This window comes from Pezoporus occidentalis, unplaced genomic scaffold, assembly GCF_034315485.1.
Source record: "Pezoporus occidentalis ecotype Australia unplaced genomic scaffold, CSIRO_AGI_Poc_V1 ctg162, whole genome shotgun sequence".
Classification (NCBI taxonomy): domain Eukaryota; kingdom Metazoa; phylum Chordata; class Aves; order Psittaciformes; family Psittacidae; genus Pezoporus; species Pezoporus occidentalis.
Window position 1 is genome coordinate 1,506,563 of NW_026913447.1, and position 21,015 is coordinate 1,527,577.

Genomic DNA, 21,015 nt, shown 5'->3' on the forward strand with positions numbered 1-21,015 from the left:
GGGCAGAGAAGAGATTCAGAGCAGCCCTGCAGAGAAGGACTTGGGGGTGTTGGTTGATGAGAAAATGAACATGAGCCAGCTTCAGTGTGTGCTTACAGCCCAGAAAACAACCATATCCTGGGCTGCATCAAAAGGAGCGTGACCAGCAGGTCGAAGGAGGTGATCCTGCCCCTCTACTCTGCTCCTGTGAGACCTCACTTGGAGTATTGTGTGCAGTTCTGGTGTCCTCAACATAAAAAGGACATGGAACTGTTGGAACGAGTCCAGAGGAGGCCACGAGCATGATCAGGGGACTGGAGCACCTCCTGTATGAAGACAGGCTGAGAAAGTTGGGGCTGTTCAGCCTGGAGAAGAGAAGGCTGCGTGGAGACCTCATAGCAGCCTTCCAGTATCTGAAGGGGGCCTATAGGGATGCTGGGGAGGGACTCTTCATTAGGGACTGTAGTGACAGGACAAGGGGTAATGGGTTAAAACTGAAACAGGGGAAGTTTAGATTGGATATAAGAAGGAAATTCTTTCCTGTTAGGGTGGTGAGGCACTGGAATGGGTTGCCCACGGAGGCTGTGAATGCTCCATCCCTGGAAGTGTTCAAGACCAGGTTGGACGAGGCCTTGGGTGACATGGTTTAGTGTGAGGTGTCCCAGCCCATGGCAGGCGGGTTGGAACTAGATGATCTTAAGGTCCTTTCCAACCCTAACTATTCTATGATTCTAAGATGTGGCTACTGGTCTTCACCCAGCCAGAAAAAAAAAAAGCTTTACGGTCTGGTGAAAAAAAATTATAATGGGGATGTGGAAGAAACAAAGTCCTATGGATCCAGTGAAAATTATCTCCTATTTAAAGAATCTAGTCCATACACTCTAGACCGTAACTACCTGGCTCTGGATGCATAGTACATATAAAGTTGTGATTTCTCATATAAAAAAACTTCAAATTTTAAGTATGTGTCAAGCACCATCCATTATTAGGGGTCAGAATGAAGGAAGCAGTTCCCCATCTAGCAGGTTCACAGTCCTCAGCTCAGACACTGTCTGTACAAGGAGTGTACGTTATGCTCTTCCCAATGTTAGGGCTGTAATTCTACAACATGCTGATGTACACCAATACAGCTATCTCAGGAAGCTTCTCTAACGAAACTTACTGTTCTTCCCATACTGCAATTTTCTACTTTAGTCAGTTGATAGAACTGCTCACGGGTCTGTGAGGCAATCATGGAAAGGGTTTGCAATAAAACATAAGCTACAATTTTTCTTGAAGCCTGAGTCATCTCAGTGATTCAGCTTATACCACCACTAAATGAACAGCTGTTATCACTATGACAGAGTGATAGTGAATTGGAGGATGGGGGTAGGCTGCAATTTCTTTAGCTTTGCAATTACAAGCAATGCATGATGGAAACCCTCTTCAAGGTTAATATTCTTTCTTAACCAGACCAAAATATCAGACCAAACCTCAACAAAGAAAGGGGGGGGTGCCTTAAAGTCACTTTCTAAAATTCATTATGCTATCATACGGTATCTTAAATCTCCAGTACTGGGCAATGACATTGCATCAACTCAACTCCATCTCTTATGCAAGATGTGAATACCCACAAGAAACTAGGTTTCAGCTGAAAGAGGACAATCTTTTCACTTGAGACTGGTGCCTGCTCTCCAGAGTAATTCTTTCCAACATTATTCCTAGTTGCTGGCATTAAATGGCAACTCAGTTCAGGGTGCTGCTGCTCAAGAACAGGAAAAGGGAGGAGAAAAGCTGCTTTCCTCCTTCTAGAGCATTCCCGAGTTCTGGTCTCAACTTGATACTTAATTTTTACTGGAGTCAGGAAACAGCAATCAGGTGTTCACCTTTCCTTTGTTTCCAGGATCTGCTCAACAGTGACAGTAAATGGTCTGTTTTGTTGCACACTGGCCTGCCATTTTCTATATTTCCCAACATCTTTTCCTAGTTTCTTCTGTGTTCCTCCCAAAGGTTCACAACAGTGTCTTGTCCTACTTTCTTAACACTCCAGGATTTTAATGCATCTCTAGGCCCTATCACTGCCTTACCTCATTTCTGTCAACTTTACATAGGAATCTACCCCTTCTTGAAATGTACAAAACTCATCACAGTTCATTTTCTACAACACAGCAGCAAAACAGCCTTCTATCTCTAAACTAGTTAAATTTTCCTTCTTACACCACTCCCTGCATGCCATAAGATGTAACTGCAGAAATTAAGTCAGACACAGCTAATTCAGTGCACTCATTCTTTACATCTCGTTACAGGACCTCTCATGGCCTCCATCAAGAATATGCAGGATTAGATTAGGATTGGGTTGGACCTTAAAAAGTCCAAGGACACTCAGGTAATCTCCCAGTCCTCACCAATACCATTACTACTGAGTTCTAGGTAAGTATCAACTTCTGTATCTCAACTCAGCCTGCCTGAACTGTTCCTTTTGTGTAGCTATTAAATATTAATTGAACCAGACAGCAAAGTACAAAATATAATTCAATAGCAAAAGCATTCATCTGCAGTGCTGGACAGGCAGGATCCCCACTACAGTTAATACTGTATTATTTATGAAGAGTGGAACTACTCACAAAAAGAAATTAAACTACTTCATTTTTCATAAATATTAAATATTAACACCAGTTAACTACTTGTGACATGAGGTGAAACAATTCAGACTTTCAAACTGGAACAAAAAAGGTTTTTATTTTATTCCAGTGGGTAAGATAAATAAACCAGGGCAGAGATTGTTATAGTTAAAGGCCCTACTCAAGTTGAAAGAAAGCAAGGACCTGGAGCTGATTCTCAAAAACTGCCTGAGAATGAATGCTCTAGCCTCTCAACTACTTTAACTCAAATTATAATGAGAAACATCTTCCTTCCAAATAATATTTAAAAAACCAAACCAAACCCTTTTTTATTATTCCCATAGAACTTTATGTCTCAACAAATAAAACTTTCCATAAAACACCAACAGTTCTTCATAGATGTCATTAATTTATATCTTCCATTGTGCATCAGAAGGTTGGAAAAGGGGACTGAAATTATACTGAAAAGATCTAGACGACACTGGGGAAAAGATAAAGAAACATGCATTTCATTCTGTAGATAAAACAGCTTAAAGGAATTACAGAATCATTCAAAGAACTTACCATTCAATTTTTTAATGAAAAACAAGTGTATCTGAGCTCAAAATCTGTTTGCAGTAACAGATATAAAGATACACTATTCAAAGGCTGCAGTATCCCTTCATGCTCTATGATAGAGTCAGGTGTTGCTCTGGTTCAAGGAGTGTGTCTTTCTAAAGACCTCACTCTCATAAAACTTACCCTGTTTTAAACCATAAAGGTTCACCCTTCATTTACACTGCTGTTGTGAAATCAGGTTTCTTGTGTCTGAAACATAAATCAAGAGTCTGTCTTCCTGTCAGTATCAGTGCCATCCAGATTATCAAGATAGTTCTGAGTCAACTAGCTTAAGCATTTGCATTAGTATCACTGCATTAATGTAACCCTCCACAGGGGCTAATACATTCTGCTTTTTAGCATTGTGTAATGTAGACAATTCCCCTTCCAGTTTTAGTTAATGAAATACTCTTTTCCACATTTTCTCCCCAAAACTGTTGTGTAACACCACTGTGTGCTGTAAATAGCTTCACGCTTCCATCTGCTGCCTGAAGTGTCTTCTCTAAACTGCTTTGGTTTGTAAAGCGTTTGCTTTGTAGCATTTATTAGCCTAACCACAACGTATCATCTCTTCCAGACTGCAGCTGCCAATAAACACCAGGCAATGGTACGTAAATGCTATACTGTTAATACAAAAACATTCTTACTCATTAAAAAGAGTACATGAAAAAAATCATTTTCATGAAGACATTTCACAACAGATTGGACATCATTCATTTAGAGAGTATTCCCCTTTATCAAGGGGCTGAACAGCAGGGCCAGATTAATATCTTTTTATGGTTTTACGGCAATGATGAATAAACAGTAAGAAATCCAGGAGCCCCCTGAGTTCAAAGGTAGGCAGCATTATTAACCATCTGATCTGAGCGCTCTGGGAGAAAACAAACTTTTAAAGCCTTTGCAAATATGATATGGATAACAATCATTCTTCACTTACATTGGATTTGTGACTATATTGATAAAAACATATTAAAATGATAAATTAGGAGTTTATCATGGCTGATTTCTATTACAGATCGTATCAAAACATGATTTTTACCTACAACAGTCACTGCCACAGTTTCCAGGAACGTTCTAATCAGCCAAGATAATCTGAATGATGCCAGGCAATTCTGAAACATGGTTGTACTGAGCTTGCATTGCAAAGTTTTAGTGGCAGGAGGTACTACCGGGATGGCTTCTGTGAGAAGATGCCAGAAGCTTCCCCCATGTCCAACAGAGAAAGCACCAGCCAGCTCTAAGACCTGCTGCTGGCTAAGGCTGAGCCCATCAACTACTGTGGTAATGCTTTTGGGAGAACGTGTTTAAAAAGTCTGGGAAAAGAAACCTGCACAACAGCGACTGCAGCCAGAGAGAGGAGTGGGAATACGCGATAGAAACAGCTCTGCAGTCACCAAGGTCAGAGCAGAAGGAGGGCAGGAGGTGCTCCAGGCACCAGAGCAGGTTCCCCTGCAGCCCATAGTGCAGATCATGGCGAGGCAGGCTGTGCCTCTGCAGCCCATGGAGGACACTACACTGGAGCAGGAAGATGCCCAAAGAGGGCTGTGACCCTGTGGGCAGCTCATGCTGGAGCAGGCTCCTGGCAGTTTCTGTGGTCCCATGGAGAGAGGAGCTCAAGCTCGAGCAGGTTTGTTGCAGGACTTTCGACCCTGCAGGGGACCCACACTGGAGCAGCCTGTTCCTGAAGGATGTACTCCCTAAGGGACCCACGATGGAGCAGCCTGTTCCTGAAGGATGCACCCCATGGAGGGACCCACGCTGGAGCAGTTAATGAAAAACTGCAGCCTGTGGGAACTCACATTGGAGAAGTCCATGGAATAATGTCTCCTGTGGGAGGGACCCCACACTGGAGCAGGCGAAGAGTGTGAGGAGTCCTCCCCTGAGGAGGAGAGAGCAGCAGAGACAATGTGTGATGAGATGGCCACAAGCCCCACTCCCCATCCCCCTGTGCAGACTGGGAGGAGGAGGAAAAGAAATTGAGTGAAGTTGAGCCTGAGAAGCCACAAGGGATAGGGAGAAAGTGGTTTTAGATTTGTTCTTACTTCTCATCCTCTTTTGGTGTTAATAGGCAATATACTAAATTAATTTCCCCAAGCTGAGTTGGTTTTTGTCTGTGATGACAATTGCTGAGTGATCTCTCCCCATACTTATCTTGACCCGTGACCCTTTCATTGTATTTTCTCTCTTCTGCACATTTTAGGAGAGGAGTGACAGAGAAGCTTGGTGGGCAGTGGGCATGGGGCAGACAGGGTCAACCCACCACATCACTGATAGCACAGTGACTCACAGTCATGTTCCAACACAACATGCTGATTACATACCATTATTACTATATAGGTTCTATAATGACTACAGTTTCTAGCTTCGGATTACTTTGCTATGTCCTGTAGAAATACAAAAGATATAGTTCCTGTTTCAAAGAATGTGAAACCTAACAATTTTATGCATAAGAGTGTCTCAATAAATCATAGACTAGAAGAGGTCTCAGGAGGCCATCTAGATCATCTAAGTGCCCTAAGGTGGCATTAACAATGCCAATTTTATTCTTCAGATTTGCTTAATCTGCTCTTAAAAAATTCTGATTAGGGGACTTTCACAATCTCCTTAGGCAATGTAGGCTACTGCTTTATCTTTATTATTAAAATATTCTTAATATCTGATCTGTATCTTCTGTGCTGCAACTTAATCAAAACACTTATTTTGCAGTCTAACAGCAACAGAACAACAGACAGCTTGTCTCTCTGCAAAGCTGAGAAACACTGGCTTGAGCACTTCAAATAGGTCATCCTTGTCTGACTTAGATTTATCAATCCTGGTTCATTTTCTCATATGCCAGATTCTCCAGACCTCTAAATGTTCTTGTTACTCTTCTGCAGACTCTGCCTATCTTTCATGAAGTGTCATGACTCAGAATGACAAAGTATTTTATTTGAGGCCTTGAATATACTGAAAAGAATAAAAGAATCACTTTGCACACCTCAGAACAGACTGATATTTATAAACCCTGGCTTGCTATTTACTTTTTGCACAGCAGGATGACGTTACTGCATCCTGTTCCTCTTGTGTACCATTATACCATTATATACGCAATACCTTTTTGAATCTTCATCACCTCTTTTCTGTATTTTGCAGTGGAGTATCTGTGTTTAAGAGCAGCAACTTGCTCTTGTTTTCACTGAGTAACTTTTTTTTATCATACAATCACACAACGGTTTGGGTTGGAAGGGACCTTAAAGGTGTTCTAGTTCTAACCCCTGCCATGGGCAGGGACAGCTTCCACTAGACCAGGTTGCTCCAAGCCCTGTCCAACCTGGCCTTGAACACTGCCAGGGATGGGGCAGCCACAGCTTCCCTGGGTACCCTGTCCCAGTTTCTCACCACCCTCACATGGAAGAATTTCTTCCTGATATCCAAAAAGTTGTTTAGTACCTTTTAACAGGAGTACAGTAACCTAACAACTGCTTTCTCTTCTCCATGAAACTGGAAGTCCCTCTCCTTTCACTGTTGTCTAGTAAATACATATGGTATAATCTTAACCACATCACTGATGAAACACTGATTAGTTGGCACACCACACAGTTAGTCTTGTGCAGCCGGTTTCAATTTGTTCTTTTGCTCTGACTGCAACCCACTGATAACCACTGCGCATCCAGTACAGCACTTTCATCTGGACTACATCTAGCTAATCTGTGAAAATTTCATGAAACTGTACTGAAATAACCACAGTGAGGATGTATGAAACCACTGCTGCTCTTCTGTCCTTGAAACATGTTTACCTTCTTCACAAAGAAATTGGATTGCTTTGAGAAGATTGTTTCTTTTCGGTGGGAACATACACTGCTGTTACTTGTCTCCATGTTCTCTCCAAGGAGTACTCACTTCAGTGACTTCCAGCAGTTTATAACCGAGATCTACACACAGAGGGTATCTCAATTTTAACTGCCTAAGATGGATGATTAAGTAATATTTTCACAATTGATCATAAAGGCTACTCTTTGCTCTCCTGCCCCTAAATCACATTTGTTGAATTTAAATTATCTGTCATAAATGTATTCCTTCTTGTGACTAGGCAGATCTAACAGTTAAAAGTCTTCACGCAACAGAAGCGCACAGGTACCAAAATGTGAACAGACTACAGAAACTGACTTGGTATCCTGTTGTCTGGAAAAAAGGTTTTGTCTCCCTTTCCCCTTGTCCTCTTTCAGATTCTGGGAGGGCCAGGACAGGGCTGGCAGGGGAGGCCATGCCTTGGTCAATCCACAAGAACAGCAAGAGCAGACTATCCTGCCCCTGCTCAGCATGGGGCTGCATTTGGTCACAGCTGCCATTTTGTTAATGGTATAAACTCTGTGATCTCAGTGCATCTCACTACATGTGGCAGCTGAACCCCTGAATTCCTGGTCACCCAGAAGCTCTGCAATGTCCCTCATACATTTTTGATGCATATGACACATAGCCATGTAAATATCTCTACAAATTTATAGCGAAAGGAGTGTATAAATACATGTAAATGCATGCATACATTTCTTTTTAGATATATATTAGTTTATATCTGAAAAAGTTTTCTTAATAAACATTGTTTATTAAGAGGTATTGAAATAAGCAAAGTTTAAATAAGAATAGAAAAAAATTAAATAAGAAGAAAATACAATTATGGGACCAGTAAGTAACTGGACTGATGAAAACCCAACCAGATCACCATGTAGTATTACTTGAGCAGCCTCTGGACTCTGTGCTGTGCTACAGGATATGGGCAACATCACCTATTAAAATAGAAAACCAGAACAAAAGCTCAACTTTACAGGAATGTGTGTTGGGGCACTAAGGAAAGTTCCCAATGGGCCTTCCCCAAAAGACCACATCTATTGGGTAACTGATAGTCGGGTTGCAATTTCTGGAACCAAATTGTGCAGCATGACAAGGGAAGGGGACTGCAGTTACCAAAAGGCCTCTCTAACACAAATGGCTCTCCCAAACCTGATGCAGCGGTCTCCTGTTAGGACAGAAGATGAACTGATGAAGGCAACTTCCAGGTCACCTACACCGTACACAGCAGCCTGTGCCATACAACCAGAATGAAGCTGTCTCCTAACATAACATCTAGCTCGCTGAAAGTAAATGCCAATAAATAATTCATCAAACTCACTCTTTTCTGCAAAAATTTTGCAGCAGAGATCCAGCATGATTGTTCAGACCTACACAGTGTTTTCCGTTCAAGTCCATGGAGGGAAATTATGTTATAGCTGGAAGTAATGGCATCTCAACGAACAAGCTCTTCTTGATCCTTATCTGCACTGGGACCACTTCAAATGAATCCAGTTTGTGTTTGGTACATTATTCTGAGCAGCCATAAACAAAGATCAGATTTATTAAAACCTGTCTTGCTTTTTAGTGGTAGAATGGGCCATCTTCTTCTGGATCTCGTTTCTTTTCAATGGTTCAGTAGGGTTTGTTACTCTTTTTCTTGCGGCAGCAGCCTGACACTACCCATCCTTTTCCTTTTAAGGGTTTGAGGACGGCTGTCCCTTTAGGGCTGTGATGTGTCTCTCAACAACCCTGAGACCTCCTGCTTTGACAGTGTTTACAACTTGGCCACAACAGCCTGGGAGACACATCTGAACACATCTGTGGACATGTTTGCAGCCATCCTTTTAATGTGTGTGTTATCCAAACCCCTTTAGAAAAATTATACAGCTTTTGAAAAGAGGCTGTAGAATATAACCTCTGCTCCACCTGGCGTCCTTCATAATTCATGTACAAAAAGGGGTCCTTTAATTTTTTTCACTACTCCTTTCACTACTTATTATTTACTACATTATGATATGCTTTCTTAGAATATCAGAACCTTCCAGGGCAGCAGATGCGACTTCACAACCTCTTCTCCACTGTGAAATAAGATGTGCTTGTTTTAATTTGCATTTACTTCAGTGTTACCTGCATCAATATGAGATTGGCATATAATGCAGCATTCAACAGCATATAATGCAGCTTGTACTGTGTCACAGTTATCTCAGTGCTCTTACCATTTGCTGGAAACAGCAGGATAATGGAACAATAAATCTTCAACCAGCTGGTACTCAACACAGCTTTATGTAGAGGGAGATGTAGATAACCTTCCAAGCATGTCAGATGAAAAGCGAAACTGTCACTGGCAACCCAAAGAGAAGCTTCCAAAAACACTGCTAGCTTCCCAGCTGTACAGAAAGTACAAGAGTTTTCATCTTTGTTTTTCTAATTACAGGATTGAAGACCAGGCCTATGGCTAGTCAGCAGTTAAAGTTCTGTTGTTGGAACTAGTACGTGTTTATATATTCCAGCAATATGCATATGGATGGATAATAGAATAGCCACAAAGAATAATGCCATGTTTTACCCAGCAGCACTATTAATATTATTGCAGCTGTTGGCATTGTATTTCTGCAAACCACACCTCCCACTGGCCTGACAGCTCCCAGGGGCTTTCAATAGCTGCTTAGTAAAGTTCAAATTGGTGTTTTGTGGGCAAATTTTGGTTCAGGCATTCTTGTGGAGCCTTTACTTGATGTAAAAAGTACAGGTCACCATCATTCTTTTTCTCCCATGCTGGCTCCAAATGCCAGATGATGGACTTGAGAGGCTTTTATCCAGCTGTCAAACTTAGAGGGCCAGGAAGTCCACTTTACAAACAGATGTTTCTTCCTTGCTTGCCTTTTTACTGCTAGAAACTTTTCAGGTTTGCAGATTTGCGTTAATAGTGTTCACTTCTTTAAAGCTCACCGGAATAAACTGTGCCCTTGATAGCTTGGTGACTGTAGTCTGCTAAGCACTTCATGGGTATTTGACCCATTCTCATAGTTTAAACTACTGTGAACATCTGCTCATAACAATTGTCAAATCTTTCTTTTGTTCTAAACATCCTCAAATGGCCTTCCTTTCTGAATGGAGGCATGTTTACTTTAATTTTGCACCAATTCCCATACAGGGAACCATACAGGTTTTCCAAATCTTTGCAGAACTTTCACATCCACATGTCCAGCTCTGACAGTACTGTGTAAGCTGCAGTTGTATCTCTTTATTATAAACTCTAGTAACACATCGATGTAGCAAATAGTAACTGCATGCTGCGAAAGAACCCCACATCTTGGTTTCTACCACGCTGTTAAAGCAATCTTGCGACAGAGCCCTGTGCTTCATTATTAGTATCAAAGTAGTGAAAATTGCTCTACTTTAACAGCTTGTCTGAAAGCTGGTTTAAAAACATTGATTCCCTGTTTGGTCTGTAAATACCAAGGTAGCAAAAATGGTTTCGAAAGCTCCAGCTATTCCAAAACCCATTCTGTCTTTTCGACACACAGTCCAGGCACATTTGGATAATGGCGCTCATCACCATTAAGAGAAGCTTAACACTGCTAATGCGTTTAGAACACGCTATAGACACCTGTTACTTCTAAAGTGCCTTCTCACTGCCTGATGTGTGTTATATCTTGGTTTACAAGCCACAAGGCCACTTGATTTCTGTTCGGATCAACAGGACTCCTGGCTGTTTCAGAAAGAGACTCATTTTGCCAAAGCTTCCCACTTCCCCAAAAGCACAGTAAGTATCTCTTAATAGGTGCTGCAAGCTAGTAACATGCTGCTACCACATGCACATAGGAAAACAAACATCAGACAATCAATTTAAGTAATGCTCAATGAAACTTTATTTATCGATTATTTGAATTATGGTGACCTGTCCCCCTCATTGTCACTGTTTCTTTTCTTTCAAAACTGTTGTTCCTCTTTTAAGTGTTGCTCTTTTCCTTTTTTTGAATCCTGTGGTCCTAAGCAGGAACAAAACCAGCTCTCAGCATAATTCTGTCTCCTATGTAATCAGCCAGGATTATGTTTTCAAAAAGGTGCTATGAAATCCACATTGACATAAGGATAAGTCAACTCATGCAGTACAGTCCCTGTTACGGTATTACAAGTAGCTATTAGCACACTGAGATGTAGGCAAAAGTTGCCTACCACTCCCCGCAACAAACTTTCATTTCCGAAATCCCAGACCAACTGACTTCTTTCTTTTGCTCCTGTCTTTTTTAGGAAAACCCTTTGGAGTGTAGGTGCCCCTACACACATATACTTGTGAAGTCGTCTTTGTTTTGGCTTTCGACTTTAGTGCTCAATGTTACCTTTAGTTTCTAACCCAGGATGAAGATGAAGGGCTGCCCCAATGTACAGTGATCTACTTGGTTTGAAGGTAGGTGAAAGGGGCCTCTTGGTATGACTCATAGGTCTGTCCTTTGGATGAGCTGGGTCTGGGTCTTGGTCAACTTCAAGCCTTAGCCCTTTGCCAAGGGCATATTCAAATTTTTCCATGGTTCCCACTTGTTCTGACACACTCCCACACCCTTCAATTGTACTTCCCTTTTATTTAATTTTCTTTCTATTTACATCAAATTTTGACTTAATTTCGTTATCTCTTATTAAGCATTTTTATAAACACACTCCATATAGTCATGTTTTTATGAAGAAGTGTAACTATATATAAAGATATGTTTATGCATTTTTCCAACTCTCACATGTATCTTTATAAATGCATACCCATATATGTATGCATAGTGTGTATACACACGTATATACAAGGGGCTTTGTCATACTTCTGGTGTACAGAAAAAGGCAGTGTTTCAGCTGTCAGAAATCACAGGGTGTTTTGAGATCACACAGGGTATGGCCATGACCGTGACAAAATGATGACTCTTACGGATAAAGGAGGACATCCTGGGCCTGAGGGAGTGGATACACTTCTGGCCTAAGTGGGTCATATGGCTGGAAAAGAAGGAAGGGCTTCTGGGGACAACGGCCTTCGGACTTTTGAGGGGTAGGTCTTCAGCAGAAGTGAGGGAATGGGGCCTGCATCATCTTGCCTCAAAGTTCTTTAACTGTTACTAATGACATTTCCCTTGGTTGTAGCCGTTGTTCACCCTCTCCTCATCTTTCTGAATCACAAGAGAAATTCAAGTTGCTACCACTCAAACAAGGAATAAAGAAAGATATTTGATACCTTTCTCCAATCTATAAATAATAGAAAGCAGTATATAATAATCATCAGAGAGAGGATTTACATGTGAACAGTATTTTAACATACATTAGTAATTATTGCAGGCAGATTGGGTTAACTTGGCATTATTTAGGCTAAGCAGATACATGATGGTATAAGACACATGAGGTTGGGCTTTTCCTGGAGCGAAGTATATCTTGAATGCCAAATAGCCAACAAACTAGTTTTTATCTTCCTTGTATTCAAACAAAACAGCATGAGCATAATCGATTACATTACATGGACAAAGCATTTTATCTTTTTACATAAAACAAAGGTGCCACACAAGAAGCCTGCCTTCAGATTCCCAGACTTTTGTCATTAAATCTGGTAGTTTAGTAGTTTAGTTAAACCTGGTAGTTATTGCATTTTAATAGGCAATTTCTCTATGTTATTAAAACTAATCTTTACTCTTAACTTGAAGTATCTTTAATTTTTTATATTTTTAGACTTTTTTGCTGTTTTCGTTCTGTATTTACACAATCATGGTCTACTTTCCTTTCCTATCACTATAGCACATGACTTTGCCTACCATAACTGAAGTGAATTGTTCTTTATTTTCTCTTTGCATTATGATCAAGTAAAATTAATCTTCTAAAGGAAAAGCCTACTCCCTTTGGATTTGCTTCCTTGAACTCTGATGACTTCCCAGTTAATGTTTAGGGGTGAAGAGCAGCAACAGCAGCAATCAAATTTCTGGATCAAGCTGTGAGCAGATGTAGATTTGGCTATGAGTCATCTTTGCTTTTCCAAAGGCTGTTTCTTGTTTCCTCCAAGGAAGAAGTGTCACATCATATGTAAGCATTTAAAACGTGCTATTTATCAAACAGATTATTCTGTCCCAAGCTATAAAACTTCAATTTTTGTATCATGATTGCTCCTGATTGTTCTTGTTCCAGTTAGAGGCCTAAAAGTTTCCAGAAATTATCAGTGCCAAATTTATTGACTTCTTTTAATGAACCAGTACATACTTCCTCACAGGGAAAGTTGTGTATCACATGTTCACTGAAGAGGAAGTGTGACAATTTGAAAGTACTATTAATGTGGCATGACTTCACCCAGAGGCAACAATGAATGTGCTCAGAGGTTTGTCACGCTAAAAATCTCTGGTTACCTCAGGTTGTCAGGGGGTTGAAAATCAGATCAGAAAGTTCCTCAAGACAAGGAGAACAAATATCAGACATAATGAATGTGCTAAGTGAAATATTCTCAGAGACCATTAACTGTAAAGCTAGAGAGATCATAATGATAATATAACCTATATACACAGGTGAGACGACTCACCTAAGTGCAATCCTGAACAGCACAGATATTTCAAAAAACTGTATTTTTAATATTTATCTTAAATGTAATTCTTCCACATTTTTAATTCAGCAACCTAGAGTGGGGCAGAAAAACACAAAAATAAAGCAGTGTCCTTGGTTCTTCAAAAGACAAAAAAATACCCCAAAATTACATTATCTAGTGGTCTCTTAGAAATTTAAAATAATCCCTTACCTCCTTTTTGGTGCATTATGTCAGCCCACCCTAAAAGGAGTCTAACTGGACTCCTCTGCTTTGTTGGTCATATGCTACTGCAAGGCTTGGGGGGTATACGTAGTAAGTCATCAGTTAGATCCACAGGTGTACTTGGCATTACATGCTGCAGGCAGGGAATAATGATTCCTGTGTTATGGGGTAGTCTGGGTTCAAGCTGCCCCACTGAAGGTGTTGCAGAGTGCATCCAGTGGCATGAGACCACCTCATTGGCACCTCATGCATTCTTCACAGTTACTGTATGTGGACACGTGAGTGCACGTGCTCAAAAAGCTTCTGAGTACTATTCTGAAATGTTCACATCACAAATACTTCTGGAATACTCTGCCCTTGCAATGCCCATGATGTAAACAAAAAACCTGGACTATGGAAATGGATACACACTTTGAGGTTTACATTTGTTTGTATCTTTGCAATGATTATTTTTAAAACATTCTTTTCTTATCTGCCAGTTTCATAATTTTCAGTGAATTATGGAAAAATATGAATAAAGCAGTTCACAAAAATGAATCTGCAGAGGATTTCCAAATGTTAAACTATGCAGATCTCACCTTGAACTCTTCCACAGCAGTGAGCTGTGTTTATGAATGCTACAATTTGAGACACGATTGTTTTGTTTCTCAGCTTGTCTCTCTTCTCTCCCTTTTCTAATCACAGTTAATGGATACCTAAGAAATGCTCTTACAATAAGTAGTTTGAGTTGAATGCTTGAATATGATGGAAAAAAGGGTAGATTTTGGAGTTCAGTCAATAATCAGGAACTGTAACAGTTTACAATTCCTAAAGTAAGTAGGGTGCTATATCCCAAGTAAGACGAGGTGATTAGAGCATTTTGGTATTTATCAATATTCACATTTGAAAAGCATGAGAAAGATTTCTGATGGTGGATGCAACAGCTTCAAGTCTCATAAAGTACGTGTACTTGCGTGATGAGAAGGCATTCATAGAATCATAGAATAGTTAGGTCTGGAAAGGACCTTAAGATCACCTAGTTCCAACCCCCCCACCATGGGCAGGGACCCCTTGCACTAAACCATGACACCAAAGCTCTATCCAAAAGCTCTGGAGAATGCAGGCCCACAAGATTCTCAGAATAAAAGTTTGTACTACTCCGGACCATACCAAACTTGGTGGTAAACCTTAGAAAAGGAAAAGCAGAGATTTAATTTACACAAAAGGAAATTTCTGGTTAAAACTTTTATCTATACATACAAGCTAAAGTGAGCTGATACTTTTATATAAGATGTATCAATTTAAATACAGTGTTTCAGAAGAAAAAGAAAACCCAAACAGTATCCTCAAACACTGAAATGAGTCATCACAGATTTCTATGAAGGAATTTTATCATTTTTGATATGACAGTTTTATAATTTATTTTCTTCTAATTTCTAAAAAAAAAAAAAAAAGACTTGAAATGGTTTTCCTTCAGATTAGCTAGTATTAGCTGAATGCTTTGTTCAGCCTGAAGGTTTGTCTTCTCAGTTTGCCAAAACACAATTAAGAACACCTTATACTTTCAATTTATTTAGGAACAGTTTTCAGTACTGCTAATGAACTGAAAAAAATCATACATATAAAAGTCTGGTGAGATTATCTGCAAAGGCATTCCTACGAGCAGAATTACCTGTGTCTTTGCTGGAAATATCTACAGAAAAGTCTACTCAATAGGAAAGCCTTTTAGCAGGTAAGTTTTTTACAAGGACTAAAGGTCATACTAAATAGAACCACCAACAACTGGTATGGACCAGACCTGTGAGAATCTTTTCTCTCAGACCGAGGTCATGATCTCTTCAGTAAGGCCAGGCAATAAAAAAAAAGACAGAAAGGAGGAAGGGCAAGGAAGCAGGAAAACTGCCTTCTCTCATTATTTAGCTCACACACGCACACAAAACATCTGTACACTTGATTTCATACTGCTTAATTAAATAGCTCCACAGTGCTAACTTGGGGTAAGGGAAGGACTGCAGAACAGTACAGCTACAGCTGACCAATCAATAAAAGGTATTAAAATAATGAGACGGCTCTTTAAGGGGTTAAAATCAGCCTCAAATTAAGTAAGTTCAACTTTGCTGCTCATGCAGCAGGTATCAGTACAGATTCATGTGACAGACTTCTAAATCAGAGCCAGGCTAAGGGGAAATGGATAGCCATCAGAGATACATGAGAATGGAGACCAAATTAGGGAATGAAGGCATCCCCCCAAAAGTATAGGGAACCAGTTAGGAAAAGGTCAATAAGGAAGTCTTTGAGAGTTAATGTATTAGAGCACTAGTCTAATTAATTAGTACAAACAAGGACTTATGGTACAGTCTGAGCTGCCCTTTGATTTTACCTTGTGAAATCCAACAGCCTCTCTGAAAGGCAGCTGTTCTGAAGGAATAAATGGGAACCAAAAATGGTGCTGAAGCAGAAGCCACAGAAAACTAAGGTTTTTATGGCGGAGCAGATAGATCTTTGGAGGAAGGGCATTGCCTCGCAAGAGTTTGGAACAAAACCCTAACAAAATCCTGCCTGGATGATAAAAAGTGCGTTGATACTTACATACGTATACACAGGTACATAAATATATAAAAAACAAAGTTTGTAAGTTGAAGATTCTGGAAGTACCAGATTATTAGCTTCAAACAAGACAAAACCAAGACAGTAGGAATAAAGCATTTCTACTGTTTTATGAGTCTGTAATTAACCTGTATTTAATTCTGGCAAAGAATACAAGCCTGAGAGACCAGAATCACAGAATCACAGAAGTTTAGACTGATAGCCTGATCCAGCTGAAGGAAGTGGCTGAACTCCCTTTGCTTCGGTACAGTAAGAAAGGTGTAGAAGTCAGACTTCCATAATCTCTAAATGAAGGCCAGAGCTTTCAAAAGCCACCTCTGTGCCTGAGTACCCTGATTCTGATAGCAGAACACTTGCTATGATGTTAATTTAGCTGGAGCCATGAAAACTCAACACATTTAAAAATGATCTTAAGCTGGGCAACAAAAAATAGGATGACAATACAATGCAAATAGCTTAAATACATACAAAACCCTTCTCAAAATGAAGATGAAAATTTTGAGACCTGAACCATCCCTCTGAGTTCATAGCACTGCAAAACATCTCCCTATCAAAGCATTACATCTTTCACAAGAAAATTTAGTGTGACAGATTTCTAGTTCAATTTTAACACCACAAAAAAATGTTGGGATGACCTATCAGGCTTGGCTCCTTATTGCCTTTATACTAACTGCATTTCTCCGGATATTGTTTTTCTTCAAAATCTGCAAGCTCCTTGCCAGATTAGAGTCTATGTTAATCCTTCCATCAAATTTAACTAGTCTGTACTTCATCACAGAAGACTGATGTGCACTCATGCCATAGACTTTCTATAGATATTGCCATGAAAAGGGCATAGAATAAATGGCTGCATGCATTACAGACATTCAAGCATGACTTGTTGCTTAAACATGCTCACAGCCTGGGCAATCCATCTGCCTGCCTTGGGGGAGTACCTAGCTCAGCTCAATACTAGCAAGCCAGATCTCAGAAGAAGAAAAGGATGACAGCTGCGGCATAGCTTTTCTACAGCACAAAGCTTATGCTGGTAATACGGACACAGAATCCATACACTGTCTTGCAGGCTGCTGCGCTCTCTAGAGGGAACTCAGCAAAAGAAACCGTATTCATTCCCAGAGTATTAATGAATTCCCAGGTGACTGCTGGAATAGTGAAAATATAGATGACGATGGTCCAGTGTTTCAATAGAACACAGGGGAAACTGGCTAAAAAGACACTCTCAGGATCAAATCACACCATTTTCTTTACTCCCTGTCAGCTCAGTTACCAGCTTCCTCCCCCCCCCCCCCCCTTCTCTCTGAGATCTCTGTTTCCCTTCAGTCTTCAATTGCCAGTCTATGCCAATATCAAAGAATTCTGAAGCTAATAACACACGAAAAAAAGGGTCAGGTAACTACTGAAGGTACATACAAACGTAGGAGAGGACAACACATGAAGAATAAAATCATAGCTAGGGAACTGTAGATAGTAGAAGGTATGACAGCAGTTACGGGAGCTTATTTCCTCAACCAGCTTATTTTCATTAATGAACGACACAAATAAGGTATACTTAGTAAACATAAACAATATAAAGCAGTAGTATCATGAGATTATTACTACCATGTGCATTTAAAAAGCTTTACAAAAATAAACACAATCCTGAATGTCATTTTAAGAAAACTTATAGGAGTGGCATCTCTGTGTCTGGCTTATTTCAGTATTTTAACAGAGACCACTGACAAGTAAAAATGTTTTGTTTTGTTTTTTTTTTTTCAGAATGTGAGCCATACAATATTTAGCATACTATATTGAAATTATTTTACTTTTTTTAAAAGTTTTTATTTCTGCTAATGAAACTACAGTCTACGCTGTCCTTATGCAATGACACAGAATCCTTCATAGGTAAACACACAGTAGGAACAGGTTTAACTGCAGTACTTACTTTTGCCTGGTAACGAAAAGTATGTTGACCCATGTCAGTTCATGAATGCTTCCTGAACAAGGACTTCAAAATCCAGCATTTGAAAGAGTTCCACATATGTAAAAAGAAAAAAAAAAAAAAAAAGAAAAAAGAAGAAAGAAATTCAGAAAGAAAAGGGGAGAAAAAAGACCCCAAAGTAGAAACATAAACAAAGAAAAAGCCTGTAAGGTTTACAGCTCTGACTGCAAAATATTCAGCCTGGCAGCTCTAGGAGGGATACAACTGTATACTTGTGCATGCTCTCCCCAGTAGAGGAGGAGTCAGTTTTGCAACACTTATGCTCCTTGCTCTAGGCAAAACAGTGATTCTCTTCAGTGCAAGCATGTTTGGAGTGTGACAGCTTTAAAGGTGAGAGGTGTACTGTGGAGTGTAGGAATGCATCAGCAGAAAAATAGTATTTTTAAGTGTCAGCTACATACTCTACAGGTTGTGGTTCCTTTTAAATGCTTATTGCATAGGATTTTCTTTTTTTTTTTTAAAGGAAAAAAATAATACTCCTTCAACATAAACTGCATCCAGAATACTCTGTGCACCAGTAGCCTATCTTTTATATTCTAGGACACCAGAAAAAAAAAATTCTTTTTATAACAGAATGAAAGGTGTTGGTTTTGCATCAAAAAGCTCACTTAAGAAAAAAAAAAAAGAGCATTTTTTTTTTTGTTTTTTTGTTTGTTTTAAATTTATTTCTTTGTTAGCTTTTTCCTGTGATTTGAAAAGAGTATCAGATTATGCAATTGGGCTTTCAATTTTACTGACATACTCAATTATTCACTAGTCATCTGCCTCAACTGAAAACATTTTAACATATTAATCCTTTCACTGAATCACATTTTTATCTTCTCTGTATTCATGCCAGTGAACTGAAAACAAAATGCATGCATGTGTAGTGAAAACTCTCTTGAGCAAGATGATTGAGCAAGAACATTCTTTTTCATAACAAAGCAAGTTTATGTGGTGTGGATGTTAAATTGTTACTGAAGTCTGTCCTATCAAGGTCAGAATTGCTCACATTTTGTGATAAAATGGGCATTCTGCAGACTATTTCAAACAGTCTTGGCAAGACAGGCAAACATTTTCGAGTCAGGAACACATCTTGTGATCTGTACACACAGAGATTATAAATCTTCAGGTGTTTCTTCAGTATGTGCTACACTAAATGCCAGCTGCTGCTGTGAGAACAGATTCTGTCTGCACCACCACCTGTGTTTTTCCCTTCCATGCATCATGTGCGCTGTGATATCTGCCTGACTCCATGTTAAGACAGTTTAGGGAGCTAAACTAGTGGAAGACAATTCCTTTTTTTTCGTTCCTACTGTGAATTTCTGAACAGGCTCACTCTGAGGTCAAATAAATGCTGGCAATAGGGGAACGGGACGCATAACTGGCAGTAAAGGCGGAGTTTATTGTATCATAAACTATGCCCTGTAATTGATCACATGCTCACGGTGTTAGCCAGCTCTGAGCAAATTCCACCAGTGACTCGCTGTGTTGACAGGGATGAAACTGCTCCTGGTAAATAGAGAACGTGTGCTTAAAAAGATGCTATCACCTCAGAAATGACAAAAGGAACAGAAGGTAGAACCCAACACGTATTTCACCAGCCAGAAAAGATGTAACAGGCTGTGGCTGGTTGCTGTATTTCTGCATCTGCTTGCCTCTGCTGAACGCAGGGAGATCAACATGGGGAGGGGAAGAAGGGAGAGACAAGATCCTGCCTAGTGGAGAGATTTTCAAAATGAAGGTGAATCAGGAAGTACTGTCCACATCATCACTATCTTAATTTCTGTAAGAGAAGCATATAATGTTAAGGTCTGCATGCACATTTTTTGCTCTAGCCAAAATAGTCTTTATTTGTCTGGAATCTGTTTAATGGTGAAAAAGAGAATAAAAGCTGAATCACTAACAATTTAGTGGAGGAAAAGATGTGGCATGAAAGTTAAAAACTATTACTGAGATCTTCCAGATGAGTAACTTCAGACATTTATACCTGTGCTATCCAGTTTATCGCTAGCTGACATAATGCAACCTTGGTAACTGTGGCAGCAGGTACTGCAGCGTGAGATAGTTCTTACATGTTTCCCCAGGATTTTGAGTTAGGTTTTTCAGCTTTTAATGAGCACTGAGTGCCTGTGGCTACACTACTAGCAATATTCAAGCCAGTCAGACAAGTTTGTACAGGCACACTCATCCTCTGGTGGATTACTGCCAAGAAAAGACAACTGTGATCCTAAGAACAGCGGCTTAAGGAGAATATTTTAAGGTAGTAGTAAGATCTCACATTCACAGAATACAGATAAATCTATGTTAAAGAAAGATTAGGACAGGAGAAAAGAGAGGTCACCACAGTGAGGTAAAGGATCTAAAGCCCATCTATTAAAAAGTGACTTGACAGAACTTGGCCAGTTTAGCGTGGCAAAGTAAAGGTTGAGGCAGAAAATGGAACAGGCACTTACATGTCCCTATAAATGTAATGTATGTTTATAAATACAAGTACAGTGAGCACTGGAAAAGTCCAGTAGGTGTTTAGGCTAAAGAACAATGCTGGAACAAAAACAAGTAGAAAGAGAACACAAATATAATCAGGCAGTAAACTAAAAGGATGCTAACCACTGGAGTATGAAAAATTGGAGCAGACTTTCAATAGAGCAAAAAAAAAAAGAAAAAGCATAGCTACTTCTAGAATAGAGCTTGGCCAGTCTCTGAAAGGGATTATCAACTTGGCTTAG

At 39.8% G+C, this 21,015-nt stretch overlaps 1 protein-coding gene across 5 annotated transcripts in view; it reads right to left on the reverse strand.

Annotated features, from left to right (window-relative positions):
- Positions 1-21,015, reverse strand: part of PRLR (prolactin receptor) — a 147,087-nt gene that overhangs the window by 62,377 nt on the left and 63,695 nt on the right. The window contains exon 1 of one of the 5 annotated variants that reach the window (XM_062612909.1): positions 18,251-18,815. The exons of the other annotated variants lie outside the window; for them this stretch is intronic. The gene's annotated coding sequence lies outside the window, so the exon portion shown is untranslated. Of the gene's footprint in view, positions 1-18,250; positions 18,816-21,015 lie in introns of those variants that run through there. 5 annotated transcript variants of the gene reach the window in all.